The sequence below is a fragment of the Salvia hispanica genome, chromosome 1 (assembly GCF_023119035.1).
Source record: "Salvia hispanica cultivar TCC Black 2014 chromosome 1, UniMelb_Shisp_WGS_1.0, whole genome shotgun sequence".
Lineage (NCBI taxonomy): Eukaryota > Viridiplantae > Streptophyta > Magnoliopsida > Lamiales > Lamiaceae > Salvia > Salvia hispanica.
The window spans coordinates 25,218,080-25,225,665 of NC_062965.1; positions in this window are offsets into that span (position 1 = coordinate 25,218,080).

Here is a 7,586-nt window from a genome sequence, read left to right on the forward strand (position 1 = left end):
GAGGTGGTCGGACATCTATTGCAGGCGTCGGTCACGTCCGATCGCCCGCCCGATCGATCGGGCGTGAAATCGGGCGCCCATTGCAGAGGCGCGCCCGAGTCCCAGCCTGATTTTTTCGGTTTTTTTTTTTATAAATTATTTAACCCTAATTTAAACCACTATAAATACTCCATTTTCTTCAGTTTTCACACACCAAACCTTTCACTTTCTCTTCTATATTCTCTCAATATCCACACTTTCAACAATGGATCCGAGTCAATACCCAAGCCCGAATAATGTCGACGACGATATGCCCATGTTTGGAGGAGGAGGCGGCGGCGGCGGCGCCCGGTGGCCCGGCCACGAAGACTACCAGGTTGAGACGTCCGGATCTGTAGGATCCACTTTCGTCTCCGACTCGAGTTCGATCCGTTCTTCGGCACCGAGGAGTATCGGGTTGAGGATATGGAGCCTAGTTGTGGGCAACCTCCTGCCCCTGTTCGGCCGCCGCCGAAGAAAGGGAGGAAGAAGATGGCGCGGAAAGAAAAGGCGCCATCGGTCCCAGTCCCACTCCCACACGACGAGCCGAACGAGGAGTACGCAACAGGGCGTATTGACTACGAGTTGGATGAGTACCTGAAGGTGGCTCAGTGTTGGGTCGATGTATCGGAGGATTCGATATCCTCCAACAACCAGACTTCGGCCAGGATGTTGGATCGCATTGAAGAACGCTACAACGAGGTGAAACCGAAGTGGGCATTCAAGCGGACCAAGGTTCAGCTGCGCAAGTGTTGGGATCGGATCAAGGTACACATCAACAACTTCTGCTATATCTACAACAGGAACAGGGAGACGGAAGGGGTGAGAGCATGGAGGATGTCCTCAACAAGTCGTTGTCCGAGTACCAACGGCAGTTCGGGCAGATCAAGCTGTACAATGTTTGGCTGATCATGAAAGACAAGAGGAAGTTCAACGGTGGGATACCGGTTGGATCCTCGGCTCCGAAGCGGACGAAGAACACCAGCGCTGTCGATTACACGAGCAGCGACCCATCTCCTGTGGATCTGAACGCTGAGCCGGAAGGGAGTTCCGGCATGCCTACGTCTACTTTTAGACGTCCCATTGGTACTAAGGCTGCTAAAGCCCAGGCCAAAGGGAAGGCGAAGGCTGTCGCGTCTGGATCAGCGGCCCCCCGCAGCCTGCGCCTCCTCCATCTGTTCAGCTCATGGACAGGGCGATCGAGGAGTTCGGAGGTTATCGCGAGGTGGTTGAGTATAGGTTTATACTTGACGCCCAAAACAACCTTCGTCAAGAAAACCGACCCGGAAGCCCGACAGAGGACTAAGAATATGATCAAGAATTTGACGCAAAGGTTGAATTTAGATGACTAGTTTGGTTTTTTCTTTTTTTTAGTATTTTAGTTTTAATGTAGTTTTTTTTTTTTTTATCTAAGTATGATGTAGTTCCACTTTTCAATTAAGTATTGTAGTTTTTTTTTTTTTTTTTTTTTTGCATTTGTGGTGTTTAAAATAATATATTTTGGTATTTTATAGTAATTAAAAACAAAATTAAAAAACAATGATTTAAAATTGAAATGAAAAGTGGATAAGAGATAGGGCATGCACTAGGGCTCCACCATTGCAGAAAGATAGGGCATGCTGACGTGGCAACCACTAGGGCTCTCACTAGGGCTTCCACTAGGGCTTCCACTAGGGCATCCATTGTCGATGCTCTCTTAGCCAATGGAAGATTTTTGTTAAAGATATTAAGAATAGGATTTTAATTGGACTGTGATTAAACTTGAGAAATATTAACTAGTCTTTCTTACTTTATTTATTTATTTATTTAATACATTCAATATTTATTTTTTAAACATCATACTGAAAAATTTCACTTCAACTAAGAGAACGGGGGAGTATTTAATTTTATGTTATTTTATTCACCATCCACTTAAAACACTATTCTTAATTTCTATAATAAAAATCCTCTATTGGCTAAGACTACAAACGAAATTTTTCGGTACTAAGTTTAAGAAACAGATGTTGAATGCATTAAATAAATAATAAAAGTAAAAAAAGTAGAGAAATTAAATTAAAGTAAAAAGTGAATACAATAAAGAGAATAAAGTAAGAAAATGTAAAGTAGTAAAGAGAAAAATGTAATTAATATATAAGGAAATGACTCAAAAGAGAATTTCTCGAAATGAAAAAATGATTCAACTATAAGGAAATAGAGTGAGTCAAATAGAGGGTTAATTTTCGTTAAAGAGAGAAATGTCTCATATAACATGAAATGAAGGGAGTAATTAAAAATACTCCTTCCGCCCTAAAGAAATGCTCCACTTAGAATATGATAGAGAGATTATTTCTTAAAATGTACTCCCTCCGTCCCAACTAGCTAACACAATTTTCTTTATAATTTATCTTAGAGTGAATTACATAAATGGTACCTGATCTTTCACTTTCGCACGTAAATGGTACCTGATCTTTATTTTTTTTTATCATTTTTGGTACCTATAAATCACATTTTTAGTACCTGATGCAATTTTTTTTCCCAAAATGCCCTTTAAGCAAATATATTTTCCCATTTATGTCATAGAGGGTATTTTTGGCAAATATAAAATTAGTACCAAGAGTGATATTATAATATCTTCTCTCATTCTCCTAATTCTTTATACTATTATTATTAATCAATATTAAGATTAATATTTATTTTTAATATCATTCAAATATACTTAAATATAATTATAGTTATAATTATTATTGTTATAATACTAAAAATTAATAGTAATTAATAAATAATTATAGTATAATTATATAATTATGAATCACATAATATTATGTAATAATAATAATTATTATTTTACATTAAATTAGTAACTAATCAATATAGCCTTAATAAAAATTTAATATTGTGAATTGTATTCATAATGATATAAAAAGTTGAATATTTTTAGTTATGTGTTTCAACCTTAAAATGAGTATAAAATAATTTAATAAAAAATATTCAATTGATTTAATTATTTAAAATAATTAATTTAATTAGGTATTTTGTTTTTTTATTTATATTATGAATGCAATTAGATGCAAGTATAAACTACTAAAAAGAAAGAAGAAAAAAGAAGGAAGAAGAAACATTTTACTAAGGAGAAAAAAGATAAAAGAAAGGAAGATAAAATACTAAAAAGAAAGAAAATGAAGAAAAAAGAAAGAAGAAGAAGAAATTAAAGAAGAAAAAGAGAAATAAGAAAGGAAGAAAAAATAATCACATATTTGGTACTATTTCATGGAAATTTCCAAAATTATCCTCCATGAAAAAAAAATCATATATTTGGTACCTAGGGTTATTTTTGTCACTGGGTACCAAAAACGATATAAAATAAAGATCAGGTACCATTTATGTGCGAAAGTGAAAGATCAGGTACCATTTATGTAGTTCACTCTTTATCTTAAATAAGATAACATATTTTTTTTCTCTCCCGTTAGTATATTTAACTACTTTCTATACATCTAAAATTCCATTTGAACTAAGATATGTACTACCTCCGTCCCACATTTGAAGTCACTTATTGTTATGGCTCGAATTTTAAGAAAGAGTTGAAGTGTGTAATAAATGAAGTGAGATGTTGGAGTGTGTAATACATGAATTGAAATGATAGAGTGTGTAATAAATGAAGTGAGATGGTGGAGTTGGTTGAAGGTGAGTCCCTTTTGACTTTTGATTTTTGTTTTGATTTATTTTAATGTAGATAATGACATTTTTATGTAATTTTGATGAAGAATGGGGTAAAATTGTATGACCAAATATGGAAAATTCTAAAAGTGACTCTTCAACTGGGACGAACTTTGATGGCAAAAAGTGACACTTAATCTGGGACGGAGGGAGTATCATATTTAGGGATGTCAATGTAGCCCGCAACCCGTGGACCGGCCCGAATAACCCGCCAAATTTATGGGGTTAGAGCTGAAAATTTCTAACCCGATAAAATTACAGCCCAATTAACCCGCAACCCGTTAGGGCCAGACCCGAAAATCCGATGGGCTGGCCCGAAAACCCGATAAAATTTCTATCGTTCTATTTGTTTGACTCTAATTGGACACTTCATTGATTATTTTATAATATAGATTACTAAAAAAATAACTTTCAATTTTATATATTAAATATATAAATTATATATTAAATTTTTATTAACATAATAATAGATATATAAATTAGAAACTTCAAATTCACTAAAAAATATATAAATTTCTAAAACATGCTTTAAAATTTGTTGATGTTTATGTTTTATTTTGCATAAATCTCAAATATTAGTATTTGATCATGTTTATGTTTGAGTTTAAGCATATATCTCAAATTTATCATAATTAAATATTTTACATTTAATAAATACAACTAATTTTCACCATTATTTATTGGATTGGTCGAATTTAATTTTATCGGTAGCAACCTGATTAACCCGCTGGATTAGCCCGAAACCCGAACTTTTAGAGTTAGGGTTAAACTTTTATAACCCGAAAAAAATGACAACCTGATTAGACCGCAACCCAAATAGGATTGGCCCGAAATCCGGTGGACTGACCCAATTGACATCCCTAATCATATTAGTGGTAGGAACCAGTGTTTTAAAAAACGGACCGGACCGGCCGGTCGGAACGATTTGGCCGCGAACCGGTGCCTAGTCTTGTCCGTTTTGGTCTATTAAACCAGTTGGAGATTGGGCTGTTTTGGACCGGATAAACCGGCGGTTCAGCTAGAAACCGGGTCGACCGCTTTTTCATTTTACTATGGTTTTTCAAAAATTATAAAATTGCTCCCACAAGAATTGATCCTTAGACCTCCTTGTTGTCAATAGACTGTAACCTCCACCACTCCACCACTTTCACGTATCTGACGTAGCATGAACTTTAATTATAGTTATATTAATATGCAAACTGCCGAATTTATCATCCATACTGTAAACACTTTTATATACTATTCCTTAAATAACTAATACTATCAACATTTTATGTATACGTAAGTATTATACTTGCAAAATCTTTAAAATATATATTTATACATATTTTTTAAATCAATTTAATATTATGTTGCAATGATATACTCCTATAAACTAATAAATTATCATTTTATAATTTTTGTATAAATTTAATCATTTTATGTATAATAATGTAGTAATTTTGTTTATCAACCACTAATGAAATTATGTTTATCATTTCTAAGTTTTAATTATAATTTTATCTATAATTAAATTTTATTGTTACTATATGATAGTAATATATACATATAATACAATACTTTAATCATTTTTGTATAATAATTTGTATTTAATGATACTAAATTTATTTTTTAGATATATATATACATATAGGGGTGCACTATGGTGCCACCATAGATAGGATAACACCATACTACCAATATAGTCCGTTAGATCTCATTTATGGACGCCTAGGATTAAGTTTCGTGAAAAAACACGGGTTTGCAGTCTACTGTATTGGATATTGCAGTCGTGGTAAACTGCAATATTGTTGTGGTAAGAATGCAATATTCAATGAACAGCACTGCAATCTGGTAACGTAAAATTAGAAATTTCCTATTTTATCCCTCCGTGTTTTTACACGTGGCAGCATGACAATCACACGATTTTCAGATCCAATGGCCTAAATTGGTGGTATGAGGGTTGTCATCTTAGTACATCCATATATATATATATATATATATATGATTTATGATGGATAATTAATACAATATTTGGTAATATATTAAATTATAATATTTTTTATAATATATATTTAGTTATGTACAGTATTCCGGTCCGACCAATGGTTTAACCGGTCAGATCAGTTGAACTATGAACCAATAGCCTCACCGATTCGCTTACCGGTCCAATTTTTAAAATATTGGTACGAACTGATAGAATATGACAAGTCAAAGTGGCATAAAGAGGAGTATTTAATTTGGAAGGGCATACAATTATACTCCCTTCGTTTCGCCATAGTTGAGGCGGAACTTTTGGGCACGGAGTTTTAGAAAGAAATGTTGGGTGTGTTAAATAAATAGATAAAAAAAGTAAGAGAGAGAAAAATGTAGAGAAAATAAAGTATAAAGTGAATAAAGTAGAGATAATAAAGTAAGAGAGAGTAAAGTAAGAAAGAAAAAAAAATTACCATATATGAAAATGACTCAACTATGAAGAAACTTTCCAAAATGGAAAAATGACTCAACTATAAAGAAAAGAAACGGAGGAAGTACATGCATTTCATTGTTTTAAAAGGGCTGCAACTCATGTAATAGAGCTATCTTATTTCTGAGAACCTCTTACAGTGCTTACTTGAAATTGGTGAGTTGTGAATCTTCAATTCTGTTTAGCCACACCTATTTAATGACTAAAATGCTTCTCAACTGATCTTCAGGTAGGTCTTCTACACCTGATTTTCCACCCTCTTCAATATGGAGCAGCAATCTTGGTACAGAGTATATAGATATAATTGTTTTAATGTTAAACGGCTTATTTACGATTCCGAAATCGAAAAGAAAAAGTCTTTTCGAGATTGGAAACTGCCTCCATTCTCACCCCCATTTGCCAATGAGTATAAGCCACGCAGTTGTTTCAATCCTTCTCCACTTTATACAATCAAAACCTTAGAGAAAAAAATTTCCTTACCTCAAGGATATTCAACAATTCCTCTCTTGGCTAAATGTTCTAAAATAGCAAATTGGAGTTATCATGACTACCTTGAGGTTGGAATGATTCAAGTTGGTTTGAAACCCAAAAATCTAGGTTCAAGCACCTCTGCAAAAATTTGTGTTGTTGACATGAGACGTCCCAACTATCAAGACTCGGTGCTAGCAATGGCTGAATCGAGTTTATATGATGGCCCAATTTGTTTCTCCTGCTTCCCTAATTGTGATTACTTAGATCTCTCTGGTTCCTCGTCTTCCGATTATTTTTTCATCAATGTTAAAATCGATGGTTCTAGTTTGAAGGATGGGGGAAATCGGAACGTCACTCTTTTCTTTAGGTTGACTTATAGGTTGTTGAAGAAGGGTGCGTTAACAACATTTGTGAGACGTAATGTTGTCGATGAGCAAGGAAAAACCACCTTATATGTCACTAATATTGCTCAACAACGTGTGGTGACCAAGACAATCTCTTGGGGTGAGACGCAAATTGAAAACCTCTTCGCCATAGGCTCGACGGACTGGAGCAAAATAGGCCGTGGAAGTCTCTCTGGCGAAGAGAAGGCGACCTCTAGCGACACGGGTGTGGCTAATGTTGATTGGAAAGAGACGGAGAAGGTGCATTTGTTGAAGGTGGATGTGCCTGGTTTCAACAAGGAGGAGGTTAAGTTTGAGGTTGAAGAGGGTGGGATTCTCCGGATTTTTGCAGAGGGAAACAAGGAGGAGGAGGAGGAGGGCGGCGGCAAGTGGCACCGTAAGGAGAGGAGGAGTGGGTTTGTCCAGCGGTGGAGGATGCCGGAGAATGGTAATTTTGATGAGATGAAGGTGTGCATGGGAAATGGGGTGCTAACAATCACTGTGCCTAAGAAGGAGGTCAAGATGAAGAAGGAGAAGATGAAGATCGTTGATTTGTTTGGTTAAGCAAAATCATG